The sequence below is a fragment of the Notechis scutatus genome, chromosome 4 (assembly GCF_049901735.1).
Source record: "Notechis scutatus isolate UNSWTSFEM ecotype Mainland chromosome 4, rNotScu1.2, whole genome shotgun sequence".
Taxonomy (NCBI): Eukaryota; Metazoa; Chordata; class Lepidosauria; order Squamata; family Elapidae; genus Notechis; species Notechis scutatus.
In genome coordinates this window covers 14,785,208-14,810,339 of record NC_142012.1, presented here as the reverse complement: position 1 = coordinate 14,810,339, position 25,132 = coordinate 14,785,208, and the positions used below count along the sequence as shown (strand labels likewise).

At 40.5% G+C, this 25,132-nt stretch overlaps 1 protein-coding gene across 12 annotated transcripts in view; it reads right to left on the bottom strand.

The window, feature by feature from the left end:
* The window catches only part of AFF1 (ALF transcription elongation factor 1), a 175,624-nt gene that overhangs the window by 105,826 nt on the left and 44,666 nt on the right, over positions 1–25,132 (bottom strand). For 5 of the 12 annotated variants that reach the window (XM_087962842.1, XM_087962838.1, XM_087962843.1 and 2 more), the window contains one exon: positions 23,393–23,484. The exons of the other annotated variants lie outside the window; for them this stretch is intronic. The gene's annotated coding sequence lies outside the window, so the exon portion shown is untranslated. Of the gene's footprint in view, positions 1–23,392; positions 23,485–25,132 lie in introns of those variants that run through there. 12 annotated transcript variants of the gene reach the window in all.

Here is a 25,132-nt window from a genome sequence, read left to right as displayed (position 1 = left end):
CTCATGTTGGGGCCACCTGTGGTGCCCAAGTGCTAAAGGCAGGTCTTCCCTCAGACCCTCCCTCTCATTATAATCTCCTCCCCTCCTTCCCTTCTTTTTCCTTCACTCTTCATTCTCATTTCTTCTTCCTTGCCCTCTTTCCTTCCTTGCTCTCTTCTTCTTCTTTCCTTCTTTTTATTTCCTCTTTCCCTTTTTCCTTTCCTGTCCCTTCTTAGATGCTCAAATGCAAAAGGGGAAACATTTCTCCTTTTGCTTTGTTTTTAGTTTGTTTTGCTAACCCTCTGCCTCCCCGGGCCCTGTTTTTGGCCACGATGGCCTCCTGCAGCCCTTTGCCAGTGAAAACAGGGCTCCAGAGGCCACGCTGGCAGAGGGCTGCAGGAGGCTATTGCAGCTGAAAACGGAGCCTGGGAGGGCCTCATGCCGCTCTCCCGGGCTCCGCTTTTGCTGGCAGAGGCACCGCAGGCTGGTTCTTTGCTGTTTCCAGGCTCTTAGCAACCCACAGGCCAGAATCTGGCCTGCGGGCCTTGAGTCTGATACTCCTGTTCTAGATGATTCCAGCAAGAGGTAGAAAGTACCTTCATTCCATTCTTAGCAATGGCTCTTCTTTTTGAGCTTCTACTTACATTAGCTGTTACTCACAGAAGAATGGAGTAAAGGACACATACAAACGTGCAAACAAGCACACCTATGCTTAAGGAGGCATTTTAAGTGTATCTTAGAAATCAAATCTGCAAGCACCCAGAAATCAATAACAAGATGTCTGTGCAGTAAAGACTCAGATGGAAGTCATGTAAAACTCCATGCAAGGCAACACATAGTGAAATCTATTATCTTTCTGCTCTGAGAATTTAAAAGGAAAATGGATATCATACACTAGTGGCCCAAAACTTTTGTGCACCAGGAACCGGTTCTGTGGAAAGACATTTTTCCGCAGACCAGAGGGGGCGTTGTTTTGCATGCTGCCTGCATCCTGCGGATGAGCTTGGGTTTTTGGCCCAAGTGGTGGCATGCCCCAGACCGGTGGTTGGGGAACCCTTTCATATACCGTTCTGAGAAGTTTCATGCAAAATTGCCAGTTATACACTGCACGAGCATTCACCCCTCACTTTCCAGCTATTTCCGCTCAAACTTCCTTAAATGCTCAGACAAGAGATTGCTCAGTATTTTACTTTCCAGATAAAGAAGAAAGAGGACTCAAAACACTACCTTGGGCTTCTGTTGTGAAACACCATTTAGCAAAGGCTTCCTACAAGGATGTTATCAACTGACATTCACTATTGACCAGTTTGAAGTGCATTTTCAGTTTATTGTAATTATTGCCAAATCTTGCTCAGAATTTATGCTAAATCAGACAAACGTTGCAGCAGACCAAGGGGATGATCCTACTTGCTTCTGTTCCAACGACCATAACAGCTTTTTATGCTAAATAAAAGGACTGCATGGTCCAGTTTTTTTTTTAAAAAAAGGAATTTAAATAATATGCATATATATATATCATCTGTACTGATAGGATGAGCCCAGTCTTCATTTCCAACCACAGCATTTATTAGGGAAAAAAATGCAGATAAGATTTGAGTTATCAACAATAAACGTACAGTTCTCTCCTAGATGCAGTCAAGAAACTGAGACAAAAATATGTCCCTGAAAGTCAATGCATCCCACTGTCGTAATTCTGCAAAGTCTCAAAAGAGATGGGTTTAAAAACAAAATATGATGAAAAGAAAAAGTAATGAACAATTGAAGAATACACGCAGTCCTTGATGTGTGACCATTCTTTTAACAAAGGTTCAAAGCAGGGGTGGGATTCTACCGGTTCAGATTGGTTCTATAGAACCAGTTGTTACGATTCTGCACAGTTTGAAGAACTGGCAAATCGCGCCACTGGCTGGCCCCTCCCCTTTCCTTCCGCCCCAGTCACTCCTTAGCTCATATGCGCGCCATCCAACTTGCCTGCATTGTCTGCACCATCCAACTTGTCTGCTTTGTTCCTTCACCTAATTTTTGCTAAGTTGCTATTTTTCCATTTTTTCCCTCCGACAATCAGCTGTTCCTACTATCAGCTGTGCTGCAAAATCGTTGGATTTCTTGTTTTCTAGCTAATCTAAATCACTATTGTGCTGCTTTGCCTTCACCCCGGAGGCTTCCCTGAGGCCAAGTCAGGGGTGGTATTCGGGGGGTGGGGGGGAGAGAAGTGGCCTGAGAGCAGAGCTGAACCTTCCTTACGACTGAAGCTTCTATTTTTCAGTGCAGACTCAGGCAGCAGATTGCAGAAAGTTAGATCTGTGAATGAATCTGTGATTCTGCAAGCAACTCAATCTGCCTGCCTGCTTTGCCTGATTTTGGGTAAAAGTTGCTCTTTTTTAATAAAAAAATAATCAATGTTTACATAAATATTTACAATATTTACATACAAGTCTTTCCCAGCCAGTCATGCAACCACCAAGCCATGCCCAGTCAGTAAGCCATGCCCACCTAGTCACATGGCCACCAAGCCACACCCACAAATTAGGCCACGCCCACAGAACCAGTTGTTAAAAAATTTGAATCCTACCCCTCATTCAAAGTTATGATGGCACTGAAAACAGTGATATATGAAATGTCCTCAACGTTACAACCATTGCACCACCTTGGTCATGTGATTGCAACTTGGGTGCTTGGTAACTAACTCACAGTTAAGACAGTTGCAGAAATTGGGGGTCACATTTGCAATCTTCCCAGCTTCCAACAATCGAAAGTGGACGGGGGAACCCATATTCACTTGACCACATGATTCACTTAATGATTTGCTTAAAAACTGCATTGTTTAAGTGACGATTCACTTAACAGCCGCATCGCTTAGTGACTAAAATTCCTGTTCCAGTTGTGGCCATAAGTCAAGGACTACCTAGATGCCCACTTAGCATGGAGTGAAAAGTAGTTTCTGTAGATTGGGATCTAAGATGTGCTTAGATACCCAGGCCAGGTCATATTACCTTCAATAAACGTATTGTAAAAGTAAGGAGATAGCCCACTGCAACAACCTCCCTCAAACTGGGATTCAGCAGGCTGGGGATTATGGAAACTGAAATTTAATACATCAAGAAAAGACCACAATTTGGAAAGCAGGATCTACATCCATGGCCACTCTTTGTCTCAATGTCACTCAAGCATCTCCAATTTCATGCTGCCTATCCACTTTCTGGCAAGTTTGCTAATTATAGTATAATAGATAGCATTTCATAACATATTCTCTCTCTCTCTCTCTCTCTCTCTCTCCCCCCCTCTCTCTCTCTCTCTCTCTCTCTCCTCTCTCTCTCTCTTCTCTCTCTCTCTCTCTCTCTCTCTCTCTCTCTCTCTCTTCAAGTCACTGTTTCTCTCCAAACTTTTAAAGAGGATAATTAGTTCTGAAAATAGAAATTATAAAAAAGCAGGGAAGTGTAGATTCATTTAAAATTTAAAAGCCTTTAAAGAAAAAAAAAGGCTGTACAAGGCAGAAGAGGCTCAGCTCCTTCCAATTGTCAGGGACTTTCATAATCAGCTTCAATTTCATGTTTTTGATAATCGGTTCCTGACTAAACAATGGCTTCTACTTTTTTATCCTAGTAGCAGACCTCCCTCCTTGCCTATTTTTACCTTTCATAGCTCCTGATTGTATAATGGAACTGCGTAACTTTAAATGCACAAAAAACCCGAGACACTCCAGGCATTATATATGGTACAAGCGTCTCTGCTTTTCATGCCTTGGTGCTGTGCCTAAGGATAAAGATGTCAATTCCTTGCATTTCAAATTATGAAAGATTTCTTATTTTGCTCCCTACGTAGCTGAAAAGAAGGACCTAGAAACAACATAAATACAATAGAAGCCAATTTGGGACCACAAACCTGCCTATAGTCCCTGAACGTTTTAGTACAGTAGTGTGGTCTCCATGCTGTTCATGAGACACCATTTAAAGTACTTCTGGGTTAAAAGGATTAGCCGGTGGCATCACCATTTCCCTGGGGGATGTCTGAGGCCCTTTTCATGTCCCCGTCAAGGAGCTGCAGCGAATGACAGGAGCTCACCCCACCACGCAGCAGCATACAGGTCTCAAACACGGGTTTGCCAACCCAGTGTCCTAACCCCATGAGCCACTGCTCTCCTAGTAGTGTGGTTTCCCACTATTCTAAACCAAAAACACGTAAGAAACTTGCATAATTCTCCCAAAAGTGTTAAAGGCAAATCTCTTTCAAGTTGAACTTCATTCCTGATGACTTATACTGACACTTCCGTAAAGCTTCCTTAAGATAGTTTTGTACCGGTTGGCCACTGCCTTATGATGTCATTTTCATGTCGACTACCATAACTGGACTTTGCAGATATTCTCTGATCCGAACATCAAATGGGGCAAACTTCACTTTACTTTCTAGATCAGGGGTGTCAAACTGGCGGCCCACGGGGTGGATGCGTCACGTGCAGGTCACGCCCAACCCAGTTCCATGAATGGGAAAAGTGTCATGAAACATCATGTGACAGCAAGTTTGACACCCAAGTTCTAATCTAGATCAAGCCCCGCCAGCTAGCTGCTCCTATTTGTTGACCCTAAAAGGGTTTGGAAATGAAAAGAAATCAAGGGCTGTTTGGAAACTGAAACATGGAAATTGAAACAGTATTTGCCGTGTGAGCAAGGAGACAGCAAGGAGCCTGGGCGTGGCTTAGCTCAACTGTTTTGTACTAAAGCTGCTTGGTGCTATGAAACTGAAACTCTTCTTCTCTGCCTGTGTTTTGCATTTGAAACAGATTTCTTTTCAGGTGGTAGGAGGAGTAGAACTCCTTAGCATCAGAACATGCTAATAATATACAAAATACTAATGATCTGATGGTCATTTCGAAAAATCCTTTCTTAGTGAGCACCTAGAAGCCAAGGGGAACAGACGTGCCAAATTTCAAGTTTTTAGGCTTTATGGTTCTGGAGATTTTGAGATGATGCATGAGTGGTATTTCGCTTTTATATATATAGATTCCTATGAGCTCCACTAACAGATACAACATAGTTTCTCAGTCACGTGGAGCAGTGGCCCCCAACCTTTTGGGCACCAGGGACCAGTTCCATAGAGAGAGGTTTTTCTGTGGACTAGAGGGGAAATGGTTCTGCATACTATCTTCATCTCACAGATGGGGCTTTACTTGTTTGCGTGGCCTGGTTTCTGGCATGCCATAGACCAGGGATTGGGGACCTCTGACTTACAGAAAGAGTACATAGCTACATGTTAAATGATACTCGGCAATATTCCCCCTTCATTTGTTTTTAAAAAGGTAAAGCAGAGACTAAGGAAAATGATCTTGACAGAGACCGCACACAAAAAAGAATTAAAGCATTTTTTTAAAGCCAGCTGGCTGAGGAATTCTGAAAGTTGAAGTCCACGAGTCTTAAAGTTGCCAACGTTGGAGACCCCTGGTCCAAAACATCCAGATAATATTCAGAAGTGATTCAGGCCCTTCCCTAGTTCACCGAACTATAAGGAGGAGAATGTAAAGCACAATCAAATCTGCAAGATTATTATAAAGTATTTATTGCTGTTGTTGTTGTTGAAGTTTATTAGCCACCCAATAGAATATTTTTAGTCTTTCTATAGAGTTGATTTCAGGTGTGGTCTACTCAGTGGGGCGCATAAATGCTTCACAGCAGTTTCCCAACTCTACATTTTGCATCCAATTATAGACATTATGGTCCAACACATAATGGAGATCAGGTTTGATGACTCTGCCTAGAGCTGCCCCAAACAGAGAAATGGGCAGTATATAAATTTAATAATAAGTAAATAAGTTGTTCCAGTGCATGTCTATGCATCATTTGTCTTATTTTGCAATTCTACTTTTACAACATTTTGCCAATTTATTTATCCTTTTGTCTGTAGCCCATCTCTAGCTTTTTAATATAAGTATACTAAATATCAACATTTGTTTCTTACCCAAAAGGCATTCAGTCTCTATGAAACTTTATATAAATGCAGAGTCCTGAATGGGCAGCATTTTAGATATTGAAAAATGACTCTTTCTGCCTAATTCCTTCTACTTACATTTCAGTCTGCTTACATTTCAGTTTATTCATGCTGTGTAAATATTCACTCTAAGTTGATTCAGGACAGAGAAATAAATCAACAAGCAAGGAAGACATGATTCTGCAAAGTTTGCATGGAAATAACAATACTATTTCAGTCTTACTTTTGCTATTTTGCATGATGACATTAAGGAGGCAATTCAGATACAAATGTGAATACACTTTAGAAATGGTTGATAAATCTAATCCTGTCCTTTTTCATTTTAATTTAATGATGCTTCTCCTGGAAGAAAGCAGTGCACTTCAACTGATCTCACAAGTTAAGCAGGCTTGTGTTTGGTTAGTATTTATTTAGATGACAAGATTACTTGAGAATTTCAGGGATAGTCTAGACTGGAAACCTGACAAAGGCAAACCCAACCTCAGTATTGTTGCCAAAAAAAAAAAAAAAAAAAAGGACCTACCCATTATTCAAGCTCAACTTGAGATTTTACCTTTTTTGGTTTTGCATTTATGACACTACCATCATCTCTACAGATGTGAACCTGCTCATAAAGTTGCCACCTAAGGTTCCAGGTGCTAAAGTTGCATTTCCTATTCTTTCTCACGAGGTTCTCCATCTGGCAAGGATGTAGAAAAGAGCAAAAGCATATTCCAGGAGTGACCAGTACTGTACCTCCAGATTATCTTTATATGGGTGTGGGCGCATATTTTTCTCTTAAGATTTTAAGAAACTCTTAAGAGAGATTGTGTTCTCTTTTAGGATTTTCTTATTCTTGAATGAAACCACATTTTCAAGGAAGAACACAGAAATCCCAAGAGATCTCCATGAAATGTTGGCTTTGTTTTAGAATACAAATATTATATTTATACATTTATTAAACTTAAGATTTTAGCTATTTTAAGACAAAATGATCCCTGTGCCATCATGAAGAATTACATGAGGTCACCAGACATTTGGAAAATCTGCTGAGTCATAGAATATTCACATGCAGCCTGACAGCAAAGAAGATTAACGACATGTGAGTGTCATCTAATCCAAATCAAATGGAGAACATAATTAGACCAGATCACCTTCACCAGAGCTCCTGCTTGAAACATTTCAACAAAAGGGAGAAAAGCAATGCGATTTAGGCCAATAATTTCCTATAATACATTTTGCATCTTTTAGTGTTTATCTTTGTAACATAGCACTTTAAATAAACTGCCTACAACTTTAGACATCTGTCCATGTCTTCTAGCTTCTGCTAACTTTCTGCCTGCAATTTTCAGGTTCACTTAGATTCACTTGGGTTACATAAGTAGTAGCACCTGGAAAAGTAATACAAGTTCTAGGAAACAATAAAACAATTTTCAAATGTTTCCTACAACTGTTAGTTTTTGCCTTTCCTTGTTCTCCCTCTCTCCTGTCATTTTCATTACTGAAGGAAAATGTTAGTTTATGTAGTCATCGGTGCTCTTTGAATTTGGTTGTTTGCTTGCAGATGTTTTATTACCTGACTAGGTAACAGTGCTGGTGATTGTAGCTTGTCCTGCCAACGTTAAGAGACTGTGGTTTTCTCCTTCGTAGTGCCTTGATTAGGGTATTGTTTTCTACTCCTGCTGTTTGTTTGGTTCCAACCCCTGCTTATCCAGGTGTTAAGTCTATTGATAACTGATTTGTCTGAATGCCAAGCTTCCAGGAATTCTCTAGCATCTTTTGGCTTCAGCTTGATCTAGGACGCTCACAGTTTTCCAACTGAAACTAGAGGGGAGGGAGAAACTGTTTATGTGACATTAAGGAATTTTTCTTCCATATGTTCTGATTGTTGTTTGATGTTTAGGGATGTGTTGTGCTAGATTTTTGCCTGTCTATCCTAATATAGTGGCTGTTACAGTCATTACAGCATATGTTGTAGATCAGGGGTCCCCAACCACCGGTCCGCAGACCGGTACCGGTCCGTGGAACAACTCCTACCGGGCCGCTGGCTTGCTGGGCGCCGCCATCTTTTTTTCATGAAAAAGTGCTTCCAGTGAGCTTTTCCGGGTAGAAAGCTCACCGGAAGCACATTTTCATCAAAAAAAGATGGCGGTGCCAGCGCTTCCGGTGAGCTTTTCCGGGTAGAAAGCCACCGGAAAAGCTCACCGGAAGTGCTGGCACTGCCATCTTTTTTTTGATGAAAACGTGCTTCCGGTGAGGTCACCGGAAGCACTTTTTCATAAAAAAAAGATGGCGGCGCCCAGCTGATGCCGGTACCGGGCCGCGGCACCCAGCTGATGCCGGTACCGGGCCGCGGCGTCAAAAAGGTTGGGGATCACTGTTGTAGATGACTCCTGTTTTTTCTTCTTTGATCTTGTGGGTCTTTTGATTTACTTAAGATGTTTTGGAGGGCTTTAGTTGGTTTATATGCTATGACGATGCCATGTGGTTTTAATAGCTAGTTGGTTTCTGAGATTTTTTTATGTATGCCAATGTTATCCTTTATGTAGCTTGTATTGTTTGCACTGTAGTAGACAGGCACTTTTTGATAAAGTTGGGTGGGTATCCATTTTGTTGGAATATATTCTATACACAGTCTATGAGCCATGGTGGCGCAGTGGTTAGAGTGCAGAACTGCAGACTACATCCGCTGACTGCCGGCTGACTGCAATTTGGCAGATTGAATCTTACCAGACTCAAGGTTGACTCAGCCTTCCATCCTTCTGAGGTGGGTAAAATGAGGACCCAGATTGTTGCGGGCAAGAGGCTGACTCTATAAACTGCTTAGAAAGGGCTGTAAAGCAGTATATAAGTCTAAGTGCTATTGCTATTACCTTTTTCTGGAGTTCTGCCACTACAAATACAGTGCATTTTGCATGTTATGTAGTTATTAAATTGGTGGTGTTACCTTGTCTGGAAATAAAACATCTGAAGCAAAAAACAAAGCTCAGAGGGCACCCAGGACTACACAGTTCAACCCTGAGCTTCATATGCTCTCTTCTATTGGGTTAGATAAGTATCAGACCATCTAATTAGATGTTAAAGGGAGGGGAAAGAATGGAGTACATATATATACTTTATTGCAAACTAAGCCCCAATGTATTTTGAGAGATGTTCTCTCCAAACAAATTGGAACTTAATTTGTTACAAAATATATATATAACCCCTATTTCTCTCCCCTGCTCATTTGCTTAGTCTAGCAGATGTCCCATTTATACTCATCTTTAATGGTTGCTAAAAGGAAGTATCCTAGAACCGTTATGCTGTCAACCTATCAGTCTTCAAGGTTCATTATCTGAGTCATCAAAACTGCATGAATGTCATTAACAACTGGAGGTAAAGATTTTCAGCAACATCATACAGTTTCTCAACCATTCCCTGGACTCATCCAATTGTTCTACCACATTCAGTTTCTAAAAGCAGAAAAGTTGCTAATTAAACCTTTCCTGCCATAATAAAAAACCTCATTAGGGAGGGCGGAGCTGGCGTCGCGACGATACGGCATGCAATCTTGGGGGTCTGAGATCGCTGCCGATATCTTTGCTCCTGGACGGTCCAAGTGGATTTGGATTTTTGGCTCTTTGGAACTTGTCTTTGTTTTTTTTTTCTTGTCTTTGGAAGTTAAATTTCTATGCCTGCTTTTTATTTTAAAGGAAAAGCTTTAGTGTTAATGTTTCCCTTCCTTTTCTTTTTAAAGGAGTAGCCTTTTTTTCTCTCTCCCTTCCTGGTATTTTTGTCTTTCCATCTACCTTCCATATTGGTTTTTTTTGTTTGTTTGTTTATCTTTCTGGCCTTTTTTCTCTCTTATGCATCCTTTAAGATCAAGTACTTGGGGATATACTTGACAGCAAGATGCAGTACACTAAAAGAGAATAATTATATCAAACTTAAACAGCAGATAGCACTAGACTTGGCAGAATGGGAAAATTTACAACTGTCATTAATAGGGAGAATATCAACAATCAAGATGAATATATTACCCAGAATTTTATATTTGTTTCAAACAATTCCAATTAGGCTTGGAAAAGACTACTTTGAAGATTTAAATAAAATTGTGTTGGCAAGATAAGAAAGCGAGAATAAAGTTAAAACTTTTGCAAGATGCTAGAGTAAGAGGAGGATTTGGTTTGCCTAATTGGGAGTTGTATTACCAAGCTACAAATCTGATGTGGGTTAAGGAATGGATAACATTAAGAAATACTAGATTGTTGACATTAGAAAGACATGATCTGTTGTTGGGGTGGCATGCTTTTTTATGGTATAAAGGAACTAAAACACAGGAGTATTTTAGAAGACATTATATACGGGAGTCTCTGTGGTTAAACTGGGAGAAGATTAAAAGACAATGTTATTTGAAAATTCCAATCTGGCTATCAACTATTGAAGCATTTTCTTATCCTATAATATACAAAAAGGAACAAACAGTTAGATATGGTGAAATATTGAATAAAAAGGGTGAACTTAAATCTATACAAAAACTAGAGGAACAAGGTATAAAGATGAATTGGTTTTCATATGTGCAAATACATTCAAGGTATGATAAAGATTCTAAAACAGAAGGTTTCTATGATAAACTGACTGACTTAGATAAGATTTTGACAGGTACTGATGAAAAGGTGATTAAAAAATTGTATGGATATTTATTAGAAATTAAACTAGAAGAAGAACAAGTTAAAGAAACTATGATTGCTTGGGGGAAGAATTTTGAATATGGGATTGATCTAGAGAAATGGCAAAAATTGTGGTCTCAAAATTATAAAATGACAATGTCAACAGCATATAAAGAAAATTTGTATAAGATGTTTTACAGATGGCATTTCCCCCCGACAAGAATAGCAAGAATGTTCAAGAATAAATCTGAAAAATGTTGGAAATGTCATCAGACACCTGGCTCATATTACCATATGTGGTGGACTTGTGCGGATGTTAAAAAATACTGGACTAAAATCCACACGTGGTTGGAAAAAATGACAAAAAAGCATATAGATTTGAAACCAGAGATATTTTTATTGGGAATTTTACCTGAAATATATAGTAAAGACTTGAAATACCTGATTGTAAATGTATTAACAGTGGCTAGGATTGTATTTGCTAAAAACTGGAAAAATGAGAAAATACCATCACAGGAGGAAATCATTAAGAAAATATTGGAATGTGCTGAAATGAGTAGATTGACATTTGAAATTAGAGAACAAGATGATAAACAATTTTATAAAATTTGGGATCTATTCTATCAATGGTTAGACAATAAAATATAGTGATGAAATATGTAGACTTTTAGAAAATAATAAATATATAAAGATGTATTCTTTTCTTATTATATCTACAAAATGATTCTAGGATAGATCTGGGATGATAATATGAATTGTCATAAAACAAATTAAGTAAAATATGATCATTTTGTAAAACATGAATGAATAAAAGTATAGTCAAATGATTCATTAATAATGACATTAATGTATTTAATATTTGATTGAAAATACGAGATTATATACAATGTAATTATAATTGAAGACTATGAAATGGAAGCACAAAACAATTTGTAAACCAACCAGCACACTGTATGTACATATATGGAAGATGACTTGATGTTTTTATGTTTTGTTTGTTTATGTTTGTTTTAAAAACCAATAATTTTTTTTTAAAAAAAACCTCATTAGCATAATGATGTTATTTTTAAGCCCACAATTATTGCTTAGTGATCTGAATTTTGCATTCGGGGATCACAAAAGATGAAAGGAATGTTAAAAGGCAACAATGTTGTGCTCTAAAAGAAATTTAATGTCCTCCTTGTCTTGGTACAAACTTAGAAATGAATAAAAGTGATAAACGAAAATGAACAAAAACTTGATAGGTCCAATTATGGCCAGCACACATAGTGAATGAGTGGACTCAGTATAATAAGCCTCTATTTGTTTCACAAAATGTGAACCATGAATCAAAACTGAATTCATACACTGTATTAAGCCACAAACCTTGATTTACAAACCACAATGTCTATTATAACAAAACTTACTAAGCCAAAGCCATGCATTATATGATATATGAACCCTACACCACAAAATCACATATCTAACCTTACTTGTTGAACGAGTTCACTCAAGTTTTCAGGTGCTTTTTCTTACAATACTAGACAACAAAGTATCAACAGTAGAGACCTTCAAATTTATAGGTTCTATCATATCACATGACCTAAAATGGACACCTAACATCAAAAACATCATCAGAAAAGCACAACAAATAGTGTTCTTTCTGTGCCAACTCAGAAAGCTCAATGCCCAAGGATCTGCTGATGCAGTTCTACAGAGGAATTATTGAGTCTGTCATCTGCACCTCTATAACTGTCTGGTTTAGCTCTGCAACCCAGCAAGACAGACACAGACTTCAGAGGATAATTAGGTGGGCTGGATCCGGCCCATGATGTGGCTAGATCGGGCCCGTGGGGAGACCGCGAAGAACTGGCGTCTCAGCCCTGGCCCAGGCCAGCCAGGTCCTAATCTATAACTTGATGGCTGCCATCTGGGCCAGAACGTGTTCAGCCTTAGATCCTACCACCTTAGCCTTGCCTGCTGGGAGCTCGCTGCCTCCTGTGCATGCTTAATGGCCGTTGTAGCATCCCTGTGGTCATGTGATCAACATTTGGATGCTTGCCAACTGGTTCTTATTTATGACAGTTGCAGTGTCCTGGAATCCCATGAATAGGTTTTTGTGACCTTTTGACAAGCAAAGTGAAAGGGGAAGCCAGATTCATTTAACAACTGTGTTACTAAGTTAACAACTGCAATGGTTCACTTAATAACTGTGGATAGAAAAGTCATGAAATAGGGCAAAATTCACTTAACAAATGTCTCAATTAACAAACATAAATTTTGGGCTCAATTGTCGTAAATTCAGGATCACCTGCATTCAAGCTTGACAAACTTGGACAAATTTCACATTCAGTTATTCTCATCTTGCTAGAAATGTTCTAATGCTGTCCTAGTAGCATTAAAAAAGGTGTTCTAAAATCAGGAAAAAATGGCCTCTCAAAACAGAACTGATTTAACTCATGGGCTGACCAGTAAATGGTCAAGACTGGACAATCCCTCTTCACAGTTAGGGTTAGGGTGCTTCAAGTCCAAAATCTTTGGAACTCAGGACATTTTGAAGGTGTCTAGTTTTATCCTTAATCACTGCCTCTTTTGCTGAGTTTGGATATCTTACTTTAAAGCTGGATTTCTTATTTGATAAAAATAGTAACACGGATCTTTAATACAAGGACATCTGCTTCGGTTTCTGTTTGAATTCTGTCGCTATGTCTTTTTAAATCATAGTTTATAAAGAAGAGCCAAATAGCACACTAAATCATAAATCAAGGTTTACAAGTCACCTTGGCTGGTTTTGTAGAGCAGAGTTCCCCAAACTTTTCAGCTTTGCAGTTTGGTGGGGGGAGGGGGAGGAGAGGGGACAGTTCTGCATGCGCACAGCCAGCAAGTGTGCATGTGTGCAGCTCCAATTATGTGAGCGGTATGCACGTGCACCTGCCATTGTCACAAATGGAGCATGCATTCACCATCCTGCTTGCACAGGCGGGCATGTGCGCTTTTGCATTCACCTGCCATTTTCGTGGCCTGGTTGCAAACAGCTCAAAGAGGTTGGGGATCCCTGTCATAAAGCACATTTAGCCAAAATTAGACAAACCATATTTCAGTTTAGCATGAGGCATACTTTCTGGCAGTGCTTTTTAGATTAGATTAGAATTCTTTATTGTCCAAGAGTGATTGGACACACAAGGAATTTGTCTTGTGCAAATACTCTTCAGTATACATAAAAGATACATTCGTCAGGAGTCAAGAATCATAAGGTACAACATTTAACAATATAATAGGGTACAATAAGCAATCAAACCATACTAGGAAACAGTCCATATAAATCGTAAGGATACAAGCGACAAAGTTATAGTCATACAGTCACAAGTGGGAGGGGATGGGTGATAAGGAGTGACGAGAAGATTAATAGTAATAGTAGTGCAGACTTTGTAAATAGTTGGACAGTGTTGAGGGAATTAGTTGTTTAGCAGAGTGATGGCGTTGGGGAAAAAACTGTCCTTGTGTCTAGCTGTTCTAGTGTGCAGTTGTTCTGTAGCATCGTTTTGAGGAAAGGAGTTGAAACAGTTTATGTCCGGGATGTGAGGGGTCTGTAGATATTTTCACAGCCCTCTTTTTGACTCATGCAGGATTCAAGTCCTCGATGGAAGGGAGGTTGGTAGTAATTGTTTTTTCTGCAGTCCTAATTATCCTCTGAAGTCTATGTCTGTCCTGTCGGGTTGCAGAACCAAACCACAGAGGTGCAGATGACAGACTCAATAATTCCTCTGTAGATGTGTGGACTTCAACTCCCAGAATTCCCCAGCCAGCAATGGACCAGCAAGTGATTTTCTTAGTAAATTGCTAGTTGGTAGTTTCTTATACTCCTTCAAACAAAATGTGAAATAATGTGGTTCTGTGTGCAGAGATATAGGAAGCTGTAAGAGCAGCTTCTGAAGCAATAGCACAAGCCACGAAAAAGATGCAGCTGCTTTAATGATTCGAAGAGAGAAACTTCATACATTTGCTTGCGTGCTTTACTAAAGCCCTATCGTCAAAGTATTCGTACAGCCCTAAGAGATACAGTTGTTATGTAAACGACCTCTACCAAGCATCTGGCTACAACAATTAGTCACCACCCAATACTGTTACAGAAAATGATGTAATTTCCTGAATCAGAGAAACATTTTTCAAATGATTATTCTAGGATTCCAAATAAGGCATCTTCTAAACACAATGGGTTATAATCTCTGTTATCCCTACATACACCGTTTGAGCTCATACATTTATTTGTGCAGCACTCAATTCCCAAATAATTTATCTCATCGATATAAAGAAACATGCATCAATTTCTCCAAAATGGACCCAGAAACTCAGTTGAAATCATGATTTCTGCCTTCTGATTGGAAAACAGTGGCTTATACACATCCTATATATCTAATATGGAAAGTTCTAAGATAAATCTCAAAGGTGCTTTTTCAAGAGGCAACTGGACTTTCTGGTTTTTCTTTCATTTCACATTTCACTTCTCATCCAAGAGCTTCTTCAGCTCTGACTGAATGGTGGGGAATGGGAGGATTAATAGTCCTTGCAGACAGCTGGTCATTTGCATTCTTTTAGAGAGTTACTGAGGCCAGCTAAAGGTTTATCTGGGTCATCAGGGTCACCTGAGGTGTGGAGCCTTCTTGGAACTGTTGAAAGGACTGTGTTATAAACTGGAGATCGATAATGTCTGTTCCATAACTACCCGCTAAAAGAATGCAAATGACCAGCTGTCTGCAAGTAATATAAATCCTTCCATTCCCCACCACCCAGTCAGAGCTGAAGAAGCTTCTTGGATGAGAAGCAAAACTTCTTCAAAGAAAAACCAGAAAGTCCAGTTGCCTCTTGAAAAAGCACCTTTGGGACAACCATGACCTGGATGACTGAGAATCTCCATAGACGCTAAGATAAGTCCAGATTTACTTGTATACAAGTCAATTGTCTGAAGTGGACTCACTATCAACATAAGCTTAAGGCATTTATTTCTTCACTTAAACACCGATACCTTTCAAATCCTATTCTGGCTCCCGTCTCTCTCTATTTGAGAACCATAACTCTCAATAAACATACAAATCCTTGAGCCAATACAATATGGACAACTGGACTAATTGCAATGACACCAAAGGAATTAAGAGATGTACATTCCAAATCTATAATACAACTTTCTTGCTTGTCTTTATCACAGTGAGCAAATTAAGTTACGAATTTAAGCATATGTTATTAGTCATTTTGTTCTTTTCAGACTATCACTCAGTCTGAAATCATCAAAGTGAAAAGCAAGACATAAGAAAACAAACAAAAAAACTAGGGTGCTATAGAAATTGATGGCCATTTGGGGCAATAATAAACAGAAATAAGCACTACTTTTTATTTAAGAGTAAATACTGTTTTCTTCTAATCAGACTGCAGGCAAAGCCATTGAAATACAAATAGCTGAAATACCCTAATATAGGTAGTCCTCGACTTACAACAGTTCAGTTTAGTGACCGCTCAAAGTTACAATGGCACTGAAAAATGGTGACTTAGGACTGTTTTTCATAGTTATGACCTTTACGGCATCCTCATGATCATGTGATTAAAATTCAGCTGCTAGGCAATTGGTTCACACTTATGACCATTGCTGTATCTCAGAATCACGTGATCCCCTTTTGTGACTGTCTCACAAGTGAAGTCAATGGGAAAACCAGATTTAATCAACTGCAATGATTCACTTAACAACTGTGGCACGGAAAGTCGTAAAATAGGACAAAACCCACTTAACAAATGTCTCATTTAACAAAAGAAATTTTGGGCTCAATTGTGGTCGTAAGTCGAGGAGCACCTGTACCACCTTCCTCAGCATGGTACTCTCTGAGCTGAATTGGGAGTTTTGCAAAGCCAAGATATGTGATTATTGTGGATTATGAGCATTGTGAGTCCTTCTTCAGGTTGAATACAATCAAAGGATTAAATGCTGAGATAATAAACAGGAAACCTGAACATTAACTCCACGCTTTAGAAGAACAGGTTCATCCCAGTCTGTCTTGGGTTGTCTTGGCATTTCAAAAATAAAATATCTTAACAAGCATCACTTAAGCTGAGGCATCAGCTGAATGCTGCTTCTCAAGATTCACAGCTGATGAGTTACTCCAACTGCCAATATATATCCAGTTATCTTGGTTCAGTGGTTCACAAAGCAGGTCAAAACACAACCAGAAGTGCCACATCCGTTGCCACTGTATTAATCACTCTCTTATTAATGAGGAGTTGGGAACAAGAGAAGAACACGGCTGTTGTTTGGCAACAACTGAAGCAACTATCAGTTGCAATTATAAGCAGGAATCCTAGAATCACAATATTTAATGAATTGTGCAGGGTACAACTTGATGATAAAAAAGAAAAATTACCCTACAGAGAAGCTTTCCTCAAATTAAGAAGAGGTGTACTGGGCTGAGCCGAGATTCAAGACAAAATTATCCTGGGAAAAAAAAAGTTAAGAAAAAAGCCACAGAACAGAGTGTTGCTTACTGTACAGGGAATCCTTAAATGATTATTATTTTTGTCAAGTTTTTTTATTTATTTCATATTACATATACATATGAATGCATGAACAGTGTGACACCTGGGTGCCATGCATTTTGGTACAAATAAAAATGATATTATTACTCATGATTATTACATTTATCCAGCTTATATATTTCTAATAATAATACACATTTATAATAGATTGTAATCTTTCATTATTTCATAGTGTCCTTGAATTATGACCCGCAATAGGGACTGCTTCACTTAACGATGGCAATCCAGACAGACCCTGTTATTGTCCTAACCCAGGATGTGTGGGTCATTAAGCGGGAAGAGGGAGGAATGCTTTTTTTGGGGGGGGGAGATCTTGGGAGGCGTGGCACAGGAGGTGGGTAGGAGACAAGGGGTGTTGAGATCACAGACTCTGTGTATGTATATGATACAGGTTATATAAATGTTTTGAAATAAATAAATAAGCCATAAAAAGAGGACACTGGTTTTAAATAACTACAGGTACTCCTCGAATTACAACCAGAATTGAGCTCATAATTTATGTTGCCAAGTGAAACATTTGTTAAGTGAGTTTTGCCCTATTTCATGACCTTTCTATCCACGGTTATTAAGTGAATCATTGCATTCGTTAAGTTAGTCACACGGTTGTTAAAAGAATCTGGATTCCCCATTGATTTTGCTTGTCAGACGGCCGCAAAAGCTGATCATATGATCCTGGGACACTGCAATCCTCATAAATATGAACCATTGGCCAAGCATCCAAATTCTGATCATGTGACCATAGGGATGTTGCAACGATTTGTGAAAAATGGTCATAAGTCACGTTTTTCAGCGCCGCTGTAACTTTGAACTGTCACTAAATGAACTGTGGTAAGTCGAGGACTACCCGTAGGCCTTGGAAAAGGGGTGTTGATTTTTAAATAAATAAATAAATGAGGCCGTGGGAAGACAGCGTAGGGCAAGGGTGTCAAACTCACGGCCTGGATGCATCACGCGCTGACCACGCCCACCCCTGGTTTAGCGAATGGGGGGAAAAGTTGTGATATGTCATGTGACAACATGTTACAGTGAGTTTGACACCCCTGGCATAGGGTGTCGAAAGTAGGGAACAAATAGAAATAATAGCAATAGCACTTAAGACTTATATACTGCCCCAAAGTGCTTTACACCACTCTTGGGGAGGTTTAAAATGCCAGCATATTGCCCCCAACAATCGGGGTCCTCTTTTTACCGACCACCTTGAGCTCCATCAGGATTGCACTGGTGGTGTAGGCAGAATTGCAGGCGTGACCAGCTTGACATCATTCGTGTCGGGGGCATATGTGGTGGTCCGAGCGTTCTGCCAGCAAAAATGGGCTCCCAAACTCCATTTTCGGCCACAACGGCTTCCTGCAGCCCTCTGCCAGTGAAAACAGAGCTACTACTGTGCCACCGGGGCTCCTAACTGCTGATCACAGGACTGTAGGACATTGCAAGTACAGTAGTTGTCTGTTTTTTTATTCATGTGCCCATCGGGAAGTTGAAGTAGGTGGAACTTTGAGGACTGGTAGTAAATTCAGTCGCTGAACAAATGGCCATACCTTGAGAACTACTTGTATGCTGTTGCTTCTCAACTGATTCCCCACATAAATTCCTTCACATTTTATGCCTATCTATACTATAATAAAAATAAGCTCCCTCGTGCCAAAGTTCAAATAGTCAATAAATAGCAGTGTACTTGAATTACAGCTTATCTCACAGACTACTGTAGTTCACTCAGAAGGGGTTGCCCTTGAATGTGAACCCTTAAGCCAAAGGTGTCAAACTCAAGGCCCACGAGCCAGATCTGGCCTGTGGGTTGGTTAGATCTGGCCCATGGGGCCACCCTGGAAACAGTGAAGGACCAGCCCACAGTGCCTCTGCCAGCAAAAATGGAACTCGGGAGGGCCACACACAGCCGTCAGCAAAAACGGAGCCTGGGGCGGATGGCCTAGGAGGCCATTACAGCCGAAAATGGAGCCCGAGGGGCAGAGCACGGTCCCCCCAAGCTCTGTTTTCACTGGCAGAGGGCTGCAGGAAGCCGTTGTGACCGAAAATGGAGCTTGGGAGCCCATTTTTGCTGGCAGAGCGCTCAGGCCACCACATATGCCCACGACACGAATGATGTCAAGCTGGTCACGCCCACCCCAGCCCCATTAGGTCAAACACCACCCTGATGCGGCCCTCAATAAAATCGAGTTTGACATCCCTGCCTTAAGCTATAGATAGCACAGGTTGGGACTAGTTTAACAAAGAAACAATTTCTGGGCCTGATTCGTGATGTTGGTCACTGTTCCTGTTAGCTCTGGCACTGCAGGTGAAATCTGCTCACTTAGTACAATCAAGATGGAGACTGGCAGGAGCAGAGACTGAGCTTCTTGGTAGCAGCACCCTCACTCTGGAAGTTTCTATCACCTTCCTGAATGTTATCAGGATGGGGCCATTCTGATCTCACATCACTGTGATAACATTCAGCAAGGCAGTCCTGAAGCAGGGCCATCTCTGAGCAGAACTTCAATGACACCAAATACCAAGGTTTCCCAAGATGCCTTTCTGTTTTAATTTGACGATAGCAAATTAAAGTCCTTGACTTTCAACCCAAAGGTGCTTTTTTTCAGGAGGCAACTGGACTTTCTTTTCTTTTTTGACAGAGAATCCCTAAGACTTTCAACTTTCAACCACTCATTTAATGACTGTTCAAAGTTACAACAGCACTGAAAAAAGGAGCTTAAGACCAGGTCTTACACTTAGGACAACTGTAGCATCCCGACAGTCATGTGATCAAACTTTGAGGGCTTGGCAACCAGCATGTATTTAACATGGCTGCAGCCTTTTGGGATCCTGAGAATATCTCTTGCAACTTTCCTAGGGAGCTTGTGACAAGCAAAGTCCATGTGGGAAGCTTAATGACCCACATCATGCAGTGGTTTGCTTAATAACCATGACAAAAAGGTCATAAAATGGCCCATGGCTCATTTAACAACTGCCTTGCCTTAGCAACAGAAATATTGGGCTCAATTGTGGTTGTAAGTCGAGGATAACCTGTACAGTGTTTGCACGATTGTCAGCTACACAGAGTTCAAGCAGTAGGCAGCAAAGGCTGAATAAATTAAGGGCAGCCCACAATAAATACACATGTGAGCATACAACCTGAGCACACACACACACACACACACACACACAAATACACAAGCAATGCAATAAAAAAAGATAGGAAACCCAAGTTATCCAAACACTACAGAACTTGGGAGACACTTAACTGGAGAAAACATCTGAATAAAAATTGTCACGTCCCACTGTTGACGCACAGGAATGCATTTATTTCCAGATCTTGAAATTTTGAGCTTAATCTCATAAAATATAATTAATTATGTTCTGGGTTTCGGTGAGAAAGCCAGACTGTGGGAGTTGATTTGTAGAAAATGTCAGTAGATGCAGAGGACAGGAATGGCGATGTACAAAATGTTCCTTTGAGCTTGAGGTTAGGTAAAATGACCCTTCTGGACGTCCTCCAAGTTGGAAATTTTATATACAGCTCATTTAGAGACCTTTTGCATCACGAGAGAGCTTTTTTTTTCTTTCTTTCTCTGCGTATAGAAAACCAGGAGCAACAATTCTGGCCAGAAATAATTTACAATTCCAAGAATGGACTGTGGTCTTCATGGGCAAGTTAAACATTAACATTTTGTTTGTCAAAGAGGAAAGAAGCTGGTTTTCGCAAAATCCATTGCCTCCTGAAGGCTGAAAGTGACCAGGGTGCTTTATCTAATGTAGCCATCAATATTCTAAAGAGCTATTATATTAGCAGACCTTACACAACACACACAACATACCACTACAACAATGCATTTACAAAAAAAGCCAAAAGCATAATTCACTCTACATCTCTTCTAAACAGCAGCCAGAGTGACATATCTCGCTAAGCTACGATTTGGCTTAAATACATTTTCTCAGATAATGTTGTGCCATAAACTATAGCTTATATACCTAAATGTTTGAAGTTACAGACAGTTACAGACAGTCCTTGACTTACAGCAGTTCATTTAGTGACCATTCAAAGTTACAGCATCCATGAAAAAAAAAGTGACTTAGGCTCGTTTTTCACATAGTTTTTTCTTGTCAACATTATGGAACTGTTTTTTTACCTTTTAATTATTTTTTAAACATTGGGAAAATGAAGCACACTAAAAAAATAAATAATCCAAACTAGTTTGTGAATGATTTGTTTATGGTGCAGAACTACTTTCCAAATAGCCTTTGGAAAGTTTGCAAACCCCTTTACCCATTTTGTGAACCTTAACAATAATTCCGTAGATTTTATTCCTGCTGGGAATCATGGAAATTGGAGTCTACACCCTCCTGGAGGGGATAGGAAGACTATCTTAAAGCATCCTCTCAACAGCAAAGGGCTAATCAATATCCAGACAAGCAAACTGAGCAGGACAGATGGTTGGGATCTAAATTAATTCTGTTCCAAATCTCTCTTAAGGTTCAGAGGGCAGAATGTGACTCCCAGGTGGAAGGAAAGATGTTGCCATACAGGTGATTTGCTCCACAGAGATTTGTCCTCAGTATTTAAAACCTGGCAGGTATACACAAGCTTTGGGAGATCTGGTGCTTCATTACCAATACGCAACATAGCCTCAACAGGGCTTTTAATCTTCAAAACTTTGCATAATCCTCCACCTCAATGTAGCAATAGCACTTAGACTTATATACCAGGGGTCCTCAACCCCCGGTCCATGGACCAGCAATGGGCCATGGCATGCCAGGAACCAGGTCACGCAAACAAGCGAAGGCCCATCCATGGGATGCAGGCAGCAGAATCCCATTGATAAACCTCTCTCCACGGAACCGGTCCCTGGTGCCTCAAAAGTTGGGGATCTCTGTTATATACCGCTTCATGGTACTTTACAGCCCTCTCTAAGCAGTTTACAGAGTCAGCCTATTGCCCCCAACAATCTGGGGTCCTCATTTTACCAATCTTGGAAGGATGGAAGGCTGAGTCACCCTGGAGTGGGTCAGGATCAAACTCCTGGCAGTGAGCAATGAGTTAGCCTGCAATACTGCATTCTAACCACTGCGAAACCACGGCTCCTATTTTATTGTTCAAGGCTCCCAACCCACGGACCGGATGCGTCACATGCCGGCCACGCCCACGCCTGGTTCAGCAAAGGGGGAGAAAGTCCCGATACGTCATGAGACGCCGCCGTGACAATGTGAGTTTGCCACCCCTGGTCTAGTTGCTTCACTTAAAGACACTACCTCACCTGTCATGTCCTTTTACATGTGTTCGGACCTACACACATATACACACCCACAGACTCTTACAGGTAACTTTCTTAGATGTTGTGTGGGCTGTAAGGCAGAGGTAGGCAACTTCATACCAGTGAGTCCTAGTGCATCTATAGATATTATCCTTGGTGCCTATCAGATGTACCATTCCACTGGCAGGGAATCCTGAGGGTAGTTGTCCAAAATTTTGGACAATAATGAATCAGAAAAAGACCGTTCTACCATCTTTTATTGTGATTAAAAGAATTGTCCTGTAAAGGAATTTCAGGAATTAAAAAGCATTGGGCTAGACTCAATTTCAAACTCAATTTCACTGAGGGCCGCATTAGGGTTGTGTTTGATCTCGGGGGCTGGGGTGGGCAGGGACAGGGTGGGTGGGGCCAGCATGATGTCACTCATGTCGGGGGGGGGCACCTGTGACAGCCTGAGTGCTCTGCCAGCAAAAAAGGGCTCCCAAGCTCCGTTTTCAGCTGCGAAGGCCTCCTGTAACCCTCTGCCAGCAAAAACTGAGCTCGGGAGGGCCACGAGGCCCTTGTGAGCTCTGTTTTTACTGGCAGAGGCACCACGGGTCAGTCCTTCGCTGTTTCCAGGGCAGCCCCGCAAATCTGATCTAAGCACCCTACAGGCCAGATTCGGGCCCCGGGCCTTGAGTTTGACACCCCTGGGCTAGATACTACATATATTGTTCTTTTAACCCTCCATTTTACGAAGTTTTCTTCCGGCCATTCCTTCAAATAATTCCATTTAAAACTCCAGAATTGCTGTCTACAAACTTAGTCATAGGAGGGGAAAATGGCATTTCTTTCCTGTGGAAAAAAAAGCCTCTTGCTTTTAAAAAAACACAAACAAAACAGGAAATGCCAGAAACTCACCTATTCCTAAGTAAACTACCAAAAACCTCTCAAGAGCCTGAGGGCTGGAGGTCTTATCAGCAATATACAGAAGCAAGATGACCCTCCAAAATTTCCAATTTTACTCACAAGATCACCTCCCGCAAATGATGTTGTGGTCTCCAGTTAAAGACGGTTTCCAGAAACCAGATGATTCACATCTGTCCTGATCTATTCCCCTTCTACAGAATTAGGAGAAAGTGAGGGTTAAAATACAGCAGATGGCTGTTGCTACTACTTTTTTTAAACTCCCAGAAATCTCTCAATCCTGCAAGCAGCCCAAAAAGAAAACCCAAGGGAGCCATGAAGATACCAGAAAATCCTACTAATTAAAAGAAAGAGGAGGAAGGAGGCTATCTTGTGTATTTAAAACAGGAAAACCGCAAAACAAAGCAAGTTAGCTTAAAACCGTCTGCTTGGGAACTGCTATCATGAACACCACAACTGAACGAGTGGGAGACTAGAAGGGATCAAAGCAATTATCAAAATTTAGCCTGTAATGTTTTCTTTTTTTTCCTTAAAAACAAGTTGATAAAAGTGCAATTGCACGTGTGTTTTAAAGACAGCTAAAAACAGACTGAAGTATATCTGGTGGTACTTATCGCCTGATAAATACCCCTTTATCTTCCAGAAATTACACAGTATCTTCTATGCAGGACATCGTTTGAATCTGCCCTTGCATACACACACACACACAAACTTTAATTTATTTTCCTCTTTCAAAGAAAAACCCAAAATCCCACACAATGATCACCTACTTTAAAAGAAAGAGTTTGTAGAAAATTCTCTCTGCACTGGTCTACTTTGTTTTTACAACGCTGCTTGAAGGCAGTCATCTCACATCTTTCTCCCAGATGACAAAATCCTGAAGTTTATGCTGAAGATTAGAACTTAAATCACTGCCTTTCCACCTGTGAAATTAAAATAATATTTAGCACCTGACACCCTTGCTGGCACTCTGGTTTAGCTTGCTAACTGGGGTAGGTACACTTCTCCCAATGATTTACAGCTTGGAAAGACACAAAGATCTCTCAGTATGTGCTCTCTATAGTGTAACAAATCTTGCTTAATTTAGCCAGCCTGTCAAAATCTGTTCTTTCCATCTCCTGCAACTGAGTTAAGTCCTTGGATTCTCCAATTCCAGGAGGCACTAACGATTTAATACAGATTCACTGATGAATGTTCTCCATCCTGAAGGAGAAAATTATTCAAATTGCTCTAGACTCTGGATATACAGGTAAACCGCAACTTACAACCATTTGTTCAAAGTTACAACAGTCCCGGAAAAAGGTGACTTATGAACGTTTTTCACATGATCGTGGCGGCATCCCCGTCATGGGATCGAAATTTGACCGCTTGACAAATGGTTCATATTTATGATGGTTGCAATGTCCCAGGGTCACATGATCCCCTTTTGCGACCTTTCTGACAAGCAGTCAATGGGGAAGCCAGATTCACTTTACAACTGGGCTACTAACTTAACCATTGTAGTGATTCACTTAACAACGGTGGCAAGAAATGGGGCAAAATGCACTTAACAACTGTCTGGCTTAGCAACTTCCATTTGGGCCTCAGTTGTAGACTTTAAGTTGGGAAGTACCTGTACATAAAGCAGGAAGAAATCTCACAGGTATCTCTGGTTCAGCACTTGTTTTTCTCTTCTATGTTATCCCCAGACCCCACCACAGGTCCATGGGCCTAAAAGAATTACTGCAGCCTTGGCTAGAGTTTAAAGATACAGTGAACCAGGGGTGGGATTCAAAAATCCAAGCAACCGGTTCTCTGCCCAGTTGCTGGGTGGGCATGGCCATGGTGGGCGTGACCTACCGA